The 18819-nt window shown below is 42.4% G+C and overlaps 1 protein-coding gene across 1 annotated transcript in view; it reads right to left on the minus strand.

Moving 5' to 3' along the window:
• Positions 1-18819, minus strand: part of LOC112080481 (xylosyl- and glucuronyltransferase LARGE2s-like) — a 104098-nt gene that overhangs the window by 29000 nt on the left and 56279 nt on the right. The window lies entirely within an intron of this gene.

Genomic DNA, 18819 nt, shown 5'->3' on the forward strand with positions numbered 1-18819 from the left:
GGCAATAAGTGCGGGCAGACTCTCGCTCTCTCTCTCTCTACCTCCCTCTATCTATAAAGGCTATAAGAGTTCCAGGTCCTCTCTGTTTTATGATGAGCTTAATTAATCACGTTTCACRTTAATTAGATGCAGGCCTGAAGGAAACAAGATTGGATGCAGCTGCCAATTAAAAAAGAGAAGTCAAAAAAATATCTGGAAGTTTATGAAGAGTGCGTCTGGCCTTTGTTTTGCTGGTGTGACAAATCTGGTGAGAGAGGGAGGAGAGGGAGGAGAAAGTAGAATGGGTGGACGGCATAGGGGTGAGATTAAGCTGAACTCGCTCCTTGACCCAGGTTTTTAATGCAGGTTGACGTTTATTGAGATGAGTCTTGTCCTGGAGGCAGAACTGAGCGATTCCTGCTAAATGGGCCAGCTGCAAAGTCAAAATTGGCTATGTTGCAAAAGGTCATGAAAACTACATTTAAGGTTAGGATTAGGCATTAACGTTAGCAGTGTGGTTAAGGTTTAAAGTCTGATTTTATGACTGTGCCAGCTTGTGACCACTTTGCAGAGCCGACTCCAGAACAAGATACATGATGAAACCTACCTGTGTTTATCTCCGACACGTGCGCACAACACACACCACACAGCACGACACAACACACACCACCACACACACACACTACCACACCCACACACACACACACACAACACACACAACACACACACACACACACACACACACACACACACACACACACACACACAACACACACAACACCACCATCACGACTGTCAAATCAACATCCCTGCCCTTCAGTGTGCGACTTTACTTAAAACAGATGCTTAAATTGTTGCTCAAGGTGTGTGTGTGTGTGTGTTTGCTCAAGTCTCTCATTCCAATGGATTCTCGTCACCCCGTTCACCTCTCATCTCGTCACAGCACCTACAGCTAGCGGACTCTAAAACAACAAGGACAAAGAGCACTGCTGATAATGCCAGAGAGAGAAGAGAGAGAGAGAGAAGCACAATACCACAACATGCTGGGAGCAACTCCGACATGTGCAGTATATTAACCAAAATATAATTCTAAAGAAAATGCTATATTAAACATTAATAACACAACAACCAAAGCCATAGCTGGCTCACAGTCCCTGATTTAGATGACCATCCTAGATCACGGAGACGTAATTTATAGATCGGCAGGTAGGTTGCTCTCGAGCGGCTAGATGTTATTTACTTTCGGCCATCAGATTTGCCACCAATGCCCTTATAGGACACATCACTGCATCTCTATACTCCCTCTGTAAATGGGTCATCTCTGTATACCCACGCAAGACCCACTGGTTGATGCATTTTATAAAACCCTCTTAGGCCTCACTCCCCCTATCTGAGATATCTACTGCAATCTCATCCTCCACATACAACACCCGTTCTGCCATCACAATTCCTGTTAAAGGTTCCAAAGCACACCACATCGCTGGGTCGCTCCTCTTTTCATTCGCAACAGCTAGCGACTGGAACGAGCTGCAACACAACACTCAACTGGACCGTTTTATCTCAATCTCTTCATTCAAAGACTCAATACGGCACTCTCACTGACAGTTGTGGCTCTTCACGTGATGTCATGTTGTCTCTACCTTCCTGCCTTTTGTGCTGTTGTCTCTGCCCAATAATGTTTGAACCATGTTGTGTTACTACCATGTTGTGTTGCTACATGTTGTGGTCATGGTGTGTTGCTACCATGCTGTGCTTTCATGTGTTGCTGCCATGCTATGTTGTTGTCTTAGGTCCTTTTTATGTATGTGTGGTGGTCTCTCTTGTGTGGATGTGTGTTTTTATTTTTAGAGCCTCAGCCCCCGTCCCCGCAGGAGGCCTTTGCTTTCAGGTAGCCGTCATTGTAAAAAAATGTGTTCTAAACTGACTTGCCTAGTTAAATAAAAATATATTTTTTTAAACAGTCAGAGTAAGTGAGGGCTGTTTGAGAGACTTTGTACGTTGGATAGGGAAAGAGAGCCAAGGCCTGCAGATACAGAAGAGAAAGGCGAGTGGTGTTCAACCGATTCATCCACCTCAACGAGCCCCTCTTCAGGAGGAGAGTTGGCCACCCCTGCCTTTAGAAGGATATTCAACAATCCCTCAAATCCACAGTTGATTCAAATATAACCTCAAAATCATTCACAGGTCAAATACCTCATACGTTTCCTTGCTGTGCTTTTATAAGCACAGTTACTGCTCTTTGCCTTGCCAAAGATCATTAATAGGACATGTGATCCACATAGTATTGAGGTTACGCCCTAGAGCTACAACCCTGGCAAGGAGATCAGGAAGGGGATTTTTCCCAGAAACCCTTGGCTGCATCAAGTGATAAATACTGCAAGACATCTGCTTTTTAATCTTTCATATTTTCTCTCTGATATATCTTTCATTTTTTTCTTCTTCTGTGTTTGTGTGTGTGCTGAAGATAAACCCATTCTGAAATGATTTACACCACAGGTGTAAGCGTAGCCTCAACATTGAGGTCATGTTTCGATCTCTTTCTCTTTCCCTCCCTCCCTCCCTCTTGCCCAGATCGTAAAATAACGTTATTAACCAGTTCCCATGCTTTTAAAACAAGGATTCTGTTCAGCATAGATCACTTCCGTTACCGGCTCTGATTCTGTTCCTTGAAAAAGTTTGTTATTTTCCAGTTTTCGGCTCTGTTCCCTGAACCGGTTCCAAACCCTGGTTTAAATCCTACCCCAAACTTGAACCCTTATCTTAACCATTTGGAATGAATGCCTAAACTTAACCGTCAAAATGTCTATGTTTATGGTCAAAAGTCGAACACTGCAGTCAGACCATGAGATATGTTGGAAAAAGAATGGAAACTAAACAGAATACAACACAGAAATTCTTCATTTGTTCGGTACAAAACAGCCAAAGTTTTCCATTTCACATTATTGTAGAGTATAGTGAATGGTGCCAAGGGAAACCTGCCTGTTCCTTTATTTCTAAGCATGGCTGTCAATAAAACATGGCTCCTGAGAAACATATAATGCAAGTAATAGTGCAATTAAGAGCTGAAGCCATTGTGTAAAGGCTTTTAGCGGTAGCTTCCCCATCCAAAGTGAAGGGCCTTTTAGCACTGCGCTAATCAGGAAGGGAGATATCTGATTAGGGCATAATCAGTTTGGCGCTTCCTGCATCAGAGAACCATGATAACAGAGACGGTTAATCATCTACTCTCTTTCTCTATTTTGACCTCAGCCAAGGGTTCACACACACACACACACACGCACACACACACTCTTGAGATTAGATTCTTGATTGAAAACCAAACCATCCATTCAAGAGTGATACGTTTACCCCTGTCTGGTATGTCTTGAGTGTATCTGTGCACAACGGATTGGGTCCCTCTGCATTTTGTTTGACCTGTCTTGTTCTGTGTTTGTGTGTGTGTGACAGTTTGTTGTGTTGTGTAATGTGTGTTGTGGTGGTGTGTGAGTGTATTAGTTGGGTGTGTGTGTGATGTGTGTGTGTGTGTGTGTGTGTGTGTGTTGTGTGTGTGGTGTGTGTGTGTGTGTGTGTGTGTGTGGTGTGTGTGTGTGTGTGTTGTTTGTGTGTGTGTGTGATACGGTGGTTGACTCATAACCTGCAGTCCCCGCAGTTATATCTGCGGGGTCGGGCGGGTGGCTGTCGGGTTGAATAAGAGAAAAATAGTATAGGAAAAAAATCTATAAATGTATAATTCTTGTGCAATTTACATCTAGGCCTATAGCTACATTGAGGTCTGGCATTAGTGCATAGACCTAAGCTTTAGGGCCTAACTTTACATCTGCCAAATAGCCTACGCACCAATCCCCTAAAGCTTTTGGAACGGGTAGAAAAGTTAACGTTGTTCCACTGAGGCAAAAAGTACAATGTCAGAGTTGAATTCCATAACAGAAATGCTGCAAAATGGAGAATTAAAATCAAGAGTAGGGAGGGGCCAGAAAATGTATTTTTGGGAAATATTTGGTGAGTGGTAAAAGAGGATGATAGCAGTGTTGGCTATGTTATGTGTGATTTTTGTGAGGCACTATATGAAAATCGACAGTCACTAGACGGAGACTTCAAATAGCCCTATGACACGTCAAGGGAACTGTAGCCTACTATTCAGATGGGTTAAATGGAACTGAAATCTGGACAATGACTGTAGGTCTATAACCTCTCACATAGTCTTAACATTAACTCCTGTAGAAATAATGTATTGTTGCAGTAAATTGATACCAACAAGCTCAAGTCAGAATTAGATGTTTCATCTATGTTTTCAAACATCAAATTTCGAAGTCTTTTTAAGTGTTTAGGTATTAACTCTGAATTTTTAAGGTATGGCATAAAACTCAGATTGGTTAATAAGGTAAAGGGTTAAGGATTGGGATAGGCTAAAACAAACATCGCGCAAAAACAACTTTCTATTGCTGGATTCAAACATGCAACCTTTGGCACCAGAGGCAGATGCTTATGCCCATCCCACTCCACAACACTCTAGCAAACCGAAACCTACTTGAAGGTAACAGCGCTCACTGTTGCCCCTAGTGGACGATTTACACGTCATCGCAAGACATCCTCAGACATGGATGGACGTCAAATACTGACTTGTATCACTGGTGACCTGGCTGATTGATACACCAAATGTAAAAACAACAAAAAATTATTGCATTTTCTCCCCGGTCCCTAAACGTCTTTGCTCTATGAGAGAAGCAGAGATGACAGAGAAAAATGTTGTGATGGCAACTACACTTGTAAAAGTAGAAAGTCTCAAAACACCCGATTGGGTAATGAAACCCTGAAAACTGAGCTGAGATCTGGTGTTTGAAGGGTGTTTGAATGTAAACCCAATGCACGTGTTTTAATGCACAGAATGTTTAAGGAATATACGGTGATGGAGTCTGTTCAGGCGTGTGTCGGGGAGATGACAGAGGAACGCAGCATACACACACACACACACACACACCTTTCTCTCTTCTGCATTTTTCTCAGAGCAGGGTAAGAAACACAATTATCACCCCGGTCAATAATCTGTGCTCACATGATGGTTCACACACTTCGCTGTAACAGCAGGGAGTTTTCACATGAAACATGAAACTGCAATTTCGACAGACTCTGCTGCTCATATCACATCTGCTGCAGCTCTGACTGTCTAATACTCTTAATACTGTGTGTGTTTGTGTGTGTGTGTGTGTGTGTGTGTGTGTGTGTGTGTGTGTGTGTGTGTGTGTGTGTGGTGTTGTGTGTGTGTGTGTGTGGTTGTGTGTGTGTGTGTGTGTGTGTAACCAGAGAAAGATAGAAAGACAGAGAGAGGCAAATCAAATCAAAGTTTATTGGTCGCGTACACAGATTTGCAGATGATGTTATCGCAGTTTCAGCCAAATGCTTGTGTTTCTAGCTCCAACAGTGCAGTAATACCTAGCAATAATAATACAACATTTATAAAATACACGCATGATCCAGACAAAATAAAGAAATTAAGAATTATCAGTACGAGCAATGTCAGAAGCAGGAATATAAATATACAGTATATACATATAATACATACAGTGCATTCGGAAAGTATTCACACCACCAGACTTTTTCCACATTTTGTTACGTTACTGCCTTATTCTAAAATTGATTAAATAAAACATTTTACTTATCAACCTACACACAATACCCCATAATGACAAAGCAAAAACAGGTTTTTAGAATGTTTGCAAAGTTAATAATATTACAAAACAGAAATACATAAGTATTCAGACCCTTTGCTACGAGACTCAAAATTGAGCTCAGGTGCATACTGTTTTCAGTGATCATCATCCTACAACTTGAGTGGAGTCCACCTGTGGTAAATTCGATTTATTGGACATGATTTTGGAAGGCACACACCTGTCTATATAAGGTCCGACAGTTTACAGTGCATGTCAGAGCAAAAACCAAGCCATGAGGTCGAAGGAATTGTCTGCAGAGCTTTGAGACAGTATTGTGTCAAGGCACAGATCTGGGGAAAGGTACCAACAAATGTCTGCAGCATTGAAGGTCCCCAAGAGCACAGTGGCCTCCATCATTCTTAAACAGAAGACGTCTTGCGATGTCAACTACACTGTAAAAGTAAAAAGTCTCAAAACACCATGATTGTGTAATGAAACCATGAAAACTAAGCTGAGATCTGGTGTTTGGAGGTTGTTTGAATGTAAACCCAATACAAGTGTTTTAATGTACAGGAAGTACTTTGAAACACCCAAAGTCATTCTTCAACCTTAATAGTGTTGTATTGAAGAGAGTATTGTGAAACACTTTGAGGGTTTTAGAGCACATAKAAGGCATCATCGAAACACAAAAACTGTTCCTCATACAATCAATGGTTTATAGCCTAAATATTGATTGATGACAAGGGCCTATGGAGAATATTTGTTGTGGAATTCCACCTTTTTRCAATGCTTTATTAAGACAGATTAGWAACAGGAGGGCAGTAAAATTGTACATTTTGTTGGAAGTTGACACACTCAACCACACAGCAAGAAATTATTCTGGGGTTAAATGAAATGAACTCAAATAAACATACAAACGAATGCAAGTCGCGTAGTGCCTGTGGTCTAGCGATAACGCACACGGCTCAGTCATGTCACCCCTCTATCCACCGAAGACGGGGCTTAAATTCCCCGCTCCAACCCTTCAATCTGTTTCTCCCACCTATCTGTATCCCCTCTGTCATTTCATAACTGTTTCAATAGTGTCAAAATACCACCAAAATATCTTTCAAAAATACGTATGCAAGTTATTTCAATGATTTAATCATTTCATTCTACCAAAATAATCAAAGAATAAATCCAACTCAAATATATTCCTCAAAATGGAAGTAGCTTTCATGAGGATAGCCAAAGAGAGACAACGCAATGATTGAACTCATTGGAAGTTTTTGGTTTTAATCACCTTGCATTTCATACCCTGCCATGTGACTCTGATTTGAAAGGATTGTGTATCATTCAAAACATTTTTAGACTTCATAATTCTTTCACACAATGTTGTATGCATGTTTGATGAAAGAAAAGTCTATTTTTATATTAGTAATACGCTTGTTGTGCCATGAGGTGCAATGGATCATGAGGAATGGATATTAAAACCATCAGGCAAGTTGATGTTCAATGAGGACAGCACCCATTCAAGCCTTCGTGATTGTCAATGGAAGAGGGCAAGTGCAGAGTCCCACAGTTTTGCTGTTCAACCTCCAGTTAGTGTTGATGGTTTGAACACTGAGCTGGACAATACCTGCCAAAACCTTATACAACGGCAAATGATCAAATACATAAAACAATGTTAAACATTAAGACACTTCAGAAAAAGGGATCTAATTATGCATCAGAAAGGATTCAAATCATAATGGTGTTTAGAAGCTTTAGAGTGAGGAAACGACACCAAAAGAGAAGGTATCTAATTCGGCACTAAACAGGACTCGAAACACCAAAATAGTGTTTTCAATCGTTTCTTTTTAGTGCTCCCAGTCTCTGGCAAGGTGTTGCGCAACACTTAAGTGGCGTTACAACACACCGCGTTATGTTTCAAAATATCTCAGGATAATGTGTTTCAATACTCCAGCAAAGTTAAGGTTTCGTCTCCTTCAAGTTGGTGGCAGCTCAGTTGCCACTAGTTTTGGTGTTACAAAGCACTTTTTTTTTTACAGTGTAGACTCCCGAATGTGGCGTAGCGGTCATCAAGGACCAGGGTTCGATCCCGGGCTGTATCACAACTGGCCGTGATCGGGAGTCCCATAGGGTGGCGCACAATTGACCTAGCGTCGTCTGGGTTTGGGGAGGGTTTGCCCGAGGGGGGCTTTACAAGTAGACTGTCATCGTAAATAAGAATTTGTTCTTAACTGACTTGCCTAGTTAAATATATATTTTTAAATAAACATTCTGGTGAGCAAGAGTTTATTTAGTCTTCAAGGGTAACATATACTGACAGAAGGGAAGCTGCATGTATCTAATTACAGACAAGTTGACTAACAAATAGCCTACCAAAATGTCAGAAATTATAAGCAGAAACATATTTAAATTAGGCAAAAAACAATTCTGCACCCCCTGTCAAAAAACCATTGCTCCTTCTCTGACTGTAGCCTACAGCGCAGTTTCTATATTTATTAGCAATTTTGGGCGGGTGAACAACCACTAGTATGTGTGTGAATGTGTGTTAGTGTTTGGTTGGCTGACTGTGTGTCATCGTGTATTGTTGTTGCAGCCTCCCTAGATCACTTCTGTTCATTTCAAATCAGGCTTTATGTCGCTTGGGGCAATATACGGTAATGGAGTCTGTTCAGGCATGTGTCGGGGAGATGACAGAGAGACGCAGCATACACACACACACACACCTTTCTCTCTTCTGCATTTTTCTCAGAGCAGGGTAAGAAACCCAATTATCACCCCGGTCAATAATCTGTGCTCACATGATGGTTCACACACTTCACAGTAACAGCAGGGAGTTCACATGAAACTGCAATTTAGACAGTTAGACTCTGCTGCTCATATCACATCTGCTGCAGCTCTGACTGCTATCATAAGAGTGTGTGTGTTTCTTTGTTTCTGTGGTTGTGTGAGTGTGAGTGTGAGTAGTGGCGGATTTACGTATAGGCGACGTGGGCAGCCGCCCAGGGCGGCATCTTGCCGGGGGTGGCACGGGGCACCCACACCATAAAATTCGTAAAGGTGACATTTGCGCGATCAAATTTCTATCGCTCATTTGCACGTCACGTCAATGATATCATGTCACCGTGTGGGACTGTGGGTCAATTAACCTTGTCGGAGTGGGCGCCCTGATTGTAGTTTGTGAGCTAGGCAGGCTACTGCCTGGGAAGGTCTCCCACTCAGAAGTACGAGATGGGGAGGGGGTAGGTTGACATCAGGTCTCCCCACTGGAAGGCCGAGGTAGGGGGGGCTGGGGAATCTATCAAATAGATGTGCGCTAACTTTGTACAGTACTAATGATTAGTAAAATCAGTCACATTACGAAATACTACCAAATGAACCACAATTCATTCATAATACTGTGAATATACAGTTTCACAGACAATTGTTGTATTTCGTTCTGGTTTGTGTGCAATCGTTAAGAATAATCTTAATAAACCAGTCTGCACACCACCAAGGTGAATTGGRTTAGTCTTGACTCTTGATTTGACAGTGTCGGGGGATGGGTAATGAACTGATGTTTGAGTGCCAAATCAACAAAAATGTGTTTCTATTTGTCTATATTGTTTCTTTTTGATATTTATGAGTCTTATTTCTTGCAGGAACTGGGAGACTAGTCGGGGTCGAGGGAAAGATGAACGGAGGAAAGTACAGAGACATCCTTTTTGGAAACCTGCTCCAGAGCGCTCAGGACCTCAGACTGGGGCAAATGTTCCCCTTCCATCAGCACAATGACCCTAAGCACACAGCCAAGACAATGCAGGAGTGTCTTCGGGACAAGTCTCTGAATGTCCTTGAGCGGCCCAGCCAGAGCTGGGACTCATGCTTGGAGCGTCATACCCAAGACAACTCTATGCTGTAATCACCGCCAAAGGTTCTTCAACAAAGTACTGAGTAAAGGGTCTGAAAACGTATGTAAATGTGATATTTCAGTTTTAGATTTTGAATACATTTGCAAAACATTCTAAAAACCTGTTTTGCTTTGTCATTCTGGGGTATTTTGTGTAGATTGATGAGGAAAAAAACAATTTAATCCATTTTAGAACTAGGCTGTAACGTAGCAAAATGTGGAAAAAGTCAGGCGGGCTGACAACTTTCCGAAGGCACTGTATAAGGAATATTGACAAGGAGAAAGAGAGTGAGACAGAATGGCAGAAAGACAGAGATAGCTTTAAAGTTAACTGCAGTAGCTTTGCCATAAGGATCGTGGAAGATTTCTAGGGGGACTGTGAAGTTGTTAACTCCACTCGGCTCTGTTTTCAACAGCCACACACACACACAAGCACGCACACACCTACTCAGCGTTACATGGTCTGTTGGTCATTTGAACCCGAGCTAATATGTGTCCTCTCGTCGGGGCACCCTCTACAATCAGCCTTTATCAGTCTGTCCCAAAGTCCCTTCTTTTCCTAATTTTCCCCTCTTTTCCCATCTCGCCCTCGGTCCTATATCAGAGCACTTCTACTGCTCTGGTAATGGGAAGATTAACACTTCTCCAGTGCCAATCCAAGTTGATAGTTCACAGCCTCGACAATTCACAAACAATGGGTTTGATTTTCAGTTGGGGATATTAAAGGTAAACTGCAAAACCCAGCATCATCTGATGCAAAATGCAGGCCAGATTTCCGTATTTTGAAAGTTACAAATCTTGAAAACTTAATGGCTGACATGCAAAACATTTTTGCGACTATATCAATAACGGACTAATGAAACCAATACCAGTGTTTGGGTGTAGTTTTCCTTTAAAGTCGCAACCAACTATTCAAAAGTTTGGGGTCACTTAGAAATGTCCTTGTTTTTGAAAGAAAAGCAAAAACAATTGTCCATTAAAATAACATAAAATTGTACCCTCAAAAAANAATAAAAGATTAAGATGGGCAAAAGAACACAGACACTGGACAGAGGAACTTGTGAGGTGTCTGTTTCTCAAACCAGACACTCTAATGTACTTGTCCTCTTGCTCAGTTGTACACTGGGGCCTCCCGCTCGTCTTTTATTCTGGTTAGAGCCAGTTTGAGCTCTTCTGTGAAGGAGTAATACACAGCGTTGTACGAGATCTTCAGTTTCTTGGTAATTTCTCGCATGGAATAGCCTTCATTTCTCAGAACAAGTATAGACTGACGAGTTTCAGAAGAAATGTATTTGTTTCTGTCCATTTTGAGCCTGTAATCAAACCCACAAATGCTGATGCTCCAGATACTCAACTTGTCTAAAGAAGGCCAGTTGTATTTGTAACGGCTGTCCTCCTCCTCTTCATCCGAAGAGGAGGAGCAGGGATTGAACCAAGGTGCAGCGGGTTGTGAATACATAATGAATTTATTGACAAGACGAAAAACGAACACGAACTACACTTGAAATGATACAAAATAACAAACGACGTAGACTGACCTAAACATGAGAACTTACATAGACACGAAGAACGCACGAACAGGAACAGACTACATACAKACCGAAACAGTCCCGTGTGGTACGAAATAACATACAGACACAGAAGACAACCACCCACAAACAAACAGTGTGAAAACACCTACCTTAATATGGCTCTCAATCAGAGGAAATGAAAACCACCTGCCTCTAATTGAGAGCCATATCAGGTCACCCTTAAACCAACATAGAAACAGAAAACATAGACTGCCCACCCAAACTCACGTCCTGACCAGCTAACACATACACAAACTAACAGAAAACAGGTCAGGAACGTGACAGTATTGCTTTTTTATCAACACAACAGCTTTAAGCTGTGCTAACATAATGGCAAAAGGGTTTTCTAATTATAAATTAGCCTTTTAAAATGATAAACTTGGATTAGCTAACACAATGTGCCATTGGAACACAAGAGTGATGGTTGCATATAATGGGCCTCTCTACGCCTGTGTAGATATTCCATTAAAAATCAGCCATTTCCAGCAACAATAGTCATTTACAACATTAACAATGTCGACACTCTATTTCTGATCAATTTGATGTTATTTCAATGGACAGAAATGTGCTTTTCTTTCAAAAACCTGGACATTTCTAATTGACCCCAAACTTTTGAATGGTAGTGCACATACAGAGGAATAGAAAGCACATGTAGTACTAGAAACACATGGCATGAGGGAATTACATGCTTGAGGGCAGACTAGGGTAGCATTCCTGGGCGACAGAGATACATCTATAGAGGACTCTAGTCTAGGAATTCTAGGTGGGAATGGTTTTCAGGCTACTGAGGGCCAAATGGAGAGAGAGAAAGTGTGTTGTTTAAATTTAACTAAAGCTCTGCAGCAGCCTGCAGAAACATGAGAGAGAGAGAGAGAGAGCAAGAAGCAAAATAAAGGATTCTGGACAAATATCTATGACTCATTACCTATCTGTTAGCTATCCCTTATCTATCATAGATCATCGGCATCGATCACAGAGACCCAGAGAAACAGACTCTCAGAATATGGTTTGAAAAATGTAAAGAAACTCTTCTCCTAATGGGAAAGAAAGGTTATTCAGCAGTGTGTAKGGTGTATTTGGCTTTCGCTGAACTGTGTGAAAATCTGTTAATCTTCACGCATGAATGCAAGGACTCTCTCACATACACACACATACTCCACACAGCGAGAGAGTGTGTGTGCGCAATCAGAGCCATAGTAAAAAGAAAGGAAATTCCTGGTTAAGATCATTAAATTCTAGTTTGAATAAAAGGTCAATGTCATAATCATATAATGTTTGTTTACAATATGGAGGATTGTTTGCTTAGCTAAACCCCAGCCGTCACAGGGACACAGGGGAAGGAGAACYCTTCCAGACAAACTAAAAKCKTTCTTTGCTCGCTTTGAGGATAATACAGTGCCACCGTCGCGGATCGCTAACAGAGACTGCGCCCTTTCCTTCTCAGTGGCTGACGTGAGTAAAACATTTAAACATGTTAACCCTCGCAAGGCTGCTGGCCCAGACGGCATCCCTAGRCGCGTCCTCAGAGCATTCGRAAACCAGCTGACTGGTGTGTTTACGGACKTATTTAATTCCTCCCTATCCCAGTCTGTTGTCCTCATATGCTTCAKGATGGCTACCATTGTTCCTGTACCKAAGAAGGCAAAGATAACTGAACTAAATGACTACCGCCTCGTAYCATTCACTTCTGTCATCATGAAGTACTTTGAGAGGCTAATCAAGAATCKTATCACCTCCACCTTACCGGCCACCCTAGACCCACTTCAGTTTGCATACCGCCCCAACAGGTCCACAGATGATGCAATCGCCATCGCACTGCACACTGCCCTATCCCATCTGGACAAAAATAATARRTTTGTAAGAATGCTGTTCATTGACTACAGCTCAGTATTCAACACCATAGTACCCTCCAAGCTCATCATCAAGCTGGAGGCCCTGGGTCTCAACCCCGCCCTGTGCAACTGGGTCCTGGACTTTCTGACAGGCCACCCCCAGATGGTGACGGTAGGAAACAACATCTCCACTTCACTGAAGTCTTTAAGAGTGAGGAAACGACACCCAAAAGAGAAGGTATCTAATTCGGCACTAAACAGGACTCGAAACACCAAAATAGTGTTTTCAATCGTTTCTTTTTAGTGCTCCCAGTCTCTGGCAAGGTGTTGCGCAACACTTAAGTGGCGTTACACACACCGCGTTATGTTTCAAAATATCTCAGGATAATGTGTTTCAATACTCCAGCAAAGTTAAGGTTTCGTCTCCTTCAAGTTGGTGGCAGCTCAGTTGCCACTAGTTTTGGTGTTACAAAGCACTTTTTTTTTTACAGTGTAGACTCCCGAATGTGGCGTAGCGGTCATCAAGGACCAGGGTCGATCCCGGGGCTGTATCACAACTGGCCGTGATCGGGAGTCCATAGGGTGGCGCACAATGACCTAGCGTCGTCTGGGTTTGGGGAGGGTTTGCCCGAGGGGGGCTTTACAAGTAGACTGTCCATCGTAAATAAGAATTTGTTCTTAACTGACTTGCCTAGTTAAATATATATTTTTTAAATAAACATTCTGGTGAGCAAGAGTTTATTTAGTCTTCAAGGGTAACATATACTGACAGAAGGGAAGCTGCATGTATCTAATTACAGACAAGTTGACTAACAAATACGCCTACCAAAATGTCAGAAATTATAAGCAGAAACATATTTAAATTAGGCAAAAAACAATTCTGCACCCCTGTCAAAAAACCATTGCTCCTTCTCTGACTGTAGCCTACAGCGCAGTTTCTATATTTATTAGCAATTTTGGGCGGGTGAACAACCACTAGTATGTGTGTGAATGTGTGTTAGTGTTTGGTTGGCTGACTGTGTGTCATCGTGTATTGTTGTTGCAGCCTCCCTAGATTACTTCTGTTCATTTCAAATCAGGTCAAATCAGGCTTTATGTCATTGGGCAATATACGGTAATGGAGTCTGTTCAGGCATGTGTCGGGGAGATGACAGAGAGACGCAGCATACACACACACACACCTTTCTCTCTTCTGCATTTTTCTCAGAGCAGGGTAAGAAACCCAATTATCACCCCGGTCAATAATCTGTGCTCACATGATGGTTCACACACTTCACAGTAACAGGGGAGTTCACATGAAACTGCAATTTAGACAGTTAGACTCTGCTGCTCATATCACATCTGCTGCAGCTCTGACTGCTATCATAAGATGTGTGTGTTTTCTTTGTTTCTGTGGTTGTGTGAGTGTGAGTGTGAGTAGTGGCGGATTTACGTATAGGCGACGTGGGCAGCCGCCCAGGGCGGCATCTTGCCGGGGGGGCACGGGCACCCACACCATAAAATTCGTAAAGGTGACATTTGCGCGATCAAATTTCTATCGCTCATTTGCACGTCACGTCAATGATATCATGTCACCGTGTGGACTGTGGGTCAATTAACCTTGTCGGAGTGGGCGCCCTGATTGTAGTTTGTGAGCTAGGCAGGCTACTGCCTGGGAAGGTCTCCCACTCAGAAGTACGAGATGGGGAGGGGGTAGGTTGACATCAGGTTCCCCACTGGAAGGCCGAGGTAGGGGGGGCTGGGGAATCTATCAAATAGATGTGCGCTAACTTTGTACAGTACTAATGATTAGTAAAACTAGTCACATTACGAAATACTACCAAATGAACCACAATTCATTCATAATACTGTGAATATACAGTTTCACAGACAATGTTGTATTTCGTTCTGGTTTGTGTGCAATCGTTAGAATAATCTTAATAAACCAGTCTGCACACCACCAAGGTGAATTGGTTTAGTCTTGACTCTTGATTTGACAGTGTCGGGGGATGGGTAATGAACTGATGTTGAGTGCCAAATCAACAAAAATGTGTTTCTATTTGTCTATATTGTTTCTTTTTGATATTTATGAGTCTTATTTCTTGCAGGAACTGGGAGACTAGTCGGGGTCGAGGGAAAGATGAACGGAGGAAAGTACAGAGACATCCTTTTTGAAACCTGCTCCAGAGCGCTCAGGACCTCAGACTGGGGCAAATGTTCCCCTTCCATCAGCACAATGACCCTAAGCACACAGCCAAGACAATGCAGGAGTGTCTTCGGGACAAGTCTCTGAATGTCCTTGAGCGGCCCAGCCAAGCTGGGACTCATGCTTGGAGCGTCATACCCAAGACAACTCTATGCTGTAATCACCGCCAAAGGTTCTTCAAACAAAGTACTGAGTAAAGGGTCTGAAAACGTATGTAAATGTGATATTTCAGTTTTAGATTTTGAATACATTTGCAAAACATTCTAAAAACCTGTTTTGCTTTGTCATTCTGGGGTATTTTGTGTAGATTGATGAGGAAAAAAACAATTTAATCCATTTTAGAACTAGGCTGTAACGTAGCAAAATGTGGAAAAGTCAGGCGGCTGACAACTTTCCGAAGGCACTGTATAAGGAATATTGACAAGGAGAAAGAGAGTGAGACAGAATGGCAGAAAGACAGAGATAGCTTTAAAGTTAACTGCAGTAGCTTTGCCATAAGGATCGTGGAAGATTTCTAGGGGGACTGTGAAGTTGTTAACTCCACTCGGCTCTGTTTTCAACAGCCACACACACACACAAGCACGCACACACATACTCAGCGTATGGTCTGTTGGTCATTTGAACCCGAGCTAATATGTGTCCTCTCGTCGGGGCACCCTCTACAATCAGCCTTTATCAGTCTGTCCCAAAGTCCCTTCTTTTCCTAATTTTCCCCTCTTTTCCCATCTCGCCCTGCGTCCTATATCAGAGCACTTCTACTGCTCTGGTAATGGGAAGATTAACACTTCTCCAGTGCCAATCCAAGTTGATAGTTCACAGCCTCGACAATTCACAAACAAATGGGTTTGATTTTCAGTTGGGATATTAAAGGTAAACTGCAAAACCAGCATCATCTGATGCAAAATGCAGGCCAGATTTCCGTATTTTTGAAAGTTACAAATCTTGAAAACTTAATGGCTGACATGCAAAACATTTTTGCGACTATATCAAATAACGGACTAATGAAACCAATACAGTGTTTGGGTGTAGTTTCTCTTTAAAGTCGCAACCAACTATTCAAAAGTTTGGGGTCACTTAGAAATGTCCTTGTTTTTGAAAGAAAAGCAAAAACAATTGTCCATTAAAATAACATAAAATTGTACCCTCAAAAAACAGCCTCAATGTCAACAGTGAAGAGGCGACTCCGGGTTGCTGGCCTTCTAGGCAAAGTTGCAAAGAAAAAAGCCATATCTCAGACTGGTCATAAAAGATTAAGATGGGCAAAAGAACACAGACACTGGACAGAGAAACTTGTGAGGTGTCTGTTTCTCAACCAGACACTCTAATGTACTTGTCCTCTTGCTCAGTTGTACACTGGGGCCTCCCGCTCGTCTTTATTCTGGTTGAGGCAGTTGAGCTCTTCTGTGAAGGAGTAATACACAGCGTGTACGAGATCTTCAGTTTCTTGGTAATTTCTCGCATGGAAATAGCCTTCATTTCCCAGAACAAGAATAGACTGACGAGTTTCAGAAGAAATGTATTTGTTTCTGGCCATTTTGAGCCTGTAAACCCACAAATGCTGATGCTCCAGATACTCAACTAGTCTAAAAAGAAGGCCAGTTTAATTGATTTTTTAAATCAACACAACAGCTTTAAGCTGTGCTAACATAATGGCAAAAGGGTTTTCCAATTATAATTAGCCTTTTAAAATGATAAACTTGGATTAGCTAACACAACGTGCCATGGACACAGGAGTGATGGTTCTATAATGGCCTCTGTACGCCTGTGTAGATATTCCATTAAAAATCAGCCATTTCCAGCATACAATAGTCATTTACAACATTAACAATGTCGACACTCTATTTCTGATCAATTTGATTGTTATTTACAATTAAAAAACCTGGACTTTCTAATTGACCCCAAACTTTTGAATGGTAGTGCACATACAGAGGAATAGAAAGCACATGTAGTACTAGAAACAATGGCATGAGGGAATTACATGCTTGAGGGCAGACTAGGGTAGCATTCCTGGGAGACAGAGATACATCTATAGAGGACTCTAGTCTAGGAATTCTAGGTGGGAATGGTTTTCAGGCTACTGAGGGCCAAATGGAGAGAGAGAAAGTGTGTTGTTTAAATTTAACTAAAGCTCTGCAGCAGCCTGCAGAAACATGAGAGAGAGAGAGAGAGAGCAAGAAGCAAAATAAAGGATTCTGGACAAATATCTATGACTCATTACCTATCTGTTAGCTATCCCTTATCTATCATAGATCATCGGCATCGATCACAGAGACCCAGAGAAACAGACTTCAGAATATGGTTTGAAAAATGTAAAGAAACTCTTCTCCTAATGGGAAAGAAAGGTTATTCAGCAGTGTGTAGGTGTATTTGGCTTTCGCTGAACTGTGTGAAAATCTGTTAATCTTCACGCATGAATGCAAGGACTCTCTCACATACACACACATACTCCACACAGCGAGAGAGTGTGTGTGCGCATCAGAGCCATAGTAAAAAGAAAGGAAATTCCTGGTTAAGATCATTAAATTCTAGTTTGAATAAAAGGTCAATGTCATAATCATATAATGTTTGTTTACAATATGGAGGATTGTTTGCTTAGCTAAACCCCAGCCGTCACAGGGACACAGGGGAAGAGAACACTTCCAGACAAACTAAAAACTTCTTTGCTCGCTTTGAGGATAATACAGTGCCACCCGTCGCGGATCGCTAACAGAGACTGCGCCCTTTCCTTCTCAGTGGCTGACGTGAGTAAAACATTTAAACATGTTAACCTCGCAAGGCTGCTGGCCCAGACGGCATCCCTAGCCGCGTCCTCAGAGCATTCGAAACCAGCTGACTGGTGTGTTTACGGACTATTTAATTCCTCCCTATCCCAGTCTGTTGTCCTCATATGCTTCAAGATGGCTACCATTGTTCCTGTACCAAAGAAGGCAAAGATAACTGAACTAAATGACTACCGCCTCGTAACATTCACTTCTGTCATCATGAAGTACTTTGAGAGGCTAATCAAGAATCCTATCACCTCCACCTTACCGGCACCCTAGACCCACTTCAGTTTGCATACCGCCCCAACAGGTCCACAGATGATGCAATCGCCATCGCACTGCACACTGCCCTATCCCATCTGGACAAAAATAATACCTTTGTAAGAATGCTGTTCATTGACTACAGCTCAGTATTCAACACCATAGTACCCTCCAAGCTCATCATCAAGCTGGAGGCCTGGGTCTCAACCCCGCCCTGTGCAACTGGGTCCTGGACTTTCTGACAGGCCACCCCCAGATGGTGACGGTAGGAAACAACATCTCCACTCACTTACCCTCAACACTGGGCCCCACAAGGGTGTGTGCTCAGCCCTCTCCTTTACTCCCTGTTCACCCACAACTATGTGGCCATGCACGCCTCCAATTAAATCACTACCACAGTAGTGGGCTTGATTACAACAACAACGAGGACAGCCTACAGGGAGGAGGTGAGGGCACTCGGAGTGTGGTGTCAGGAAAACAAGCTCTCACTCAAAAAAACAAAAGGAGATGATCGTGGACTTCAGGAAACAGCAGCGGGAGCAGCACCCTATCCACATCAAAGGGACAGCAGTGGAGAAGATGGAAAGTGTTGTTCCTGGGCGTACACATCACAGACAAACTGAAATGGTCCACCCACACAGACAGTGTGGTGAAGAAGGCGCAACAGCGCCTCTTCAACCTCAGGAGGCTGAAGAAATGTGGCT

The sequence above is a fragment of the Salvelinus sp. IW2-2015 genome, unplaced genomic scaffold (assembly GCF_002910315.2).
Source record: "Salvelinus sp. IW2-2015 unplaced genomic scaffold, ASM291031v2 Un_scaffold16331, whole genome shotgun sequence".
Lineage (NCBI taxonomy): Eukaryota > Metazoa > Chordata > Actinopteri > Salmoniformes > Salmonidae > Salvelinus > Salvelinus sp. IW2-2015.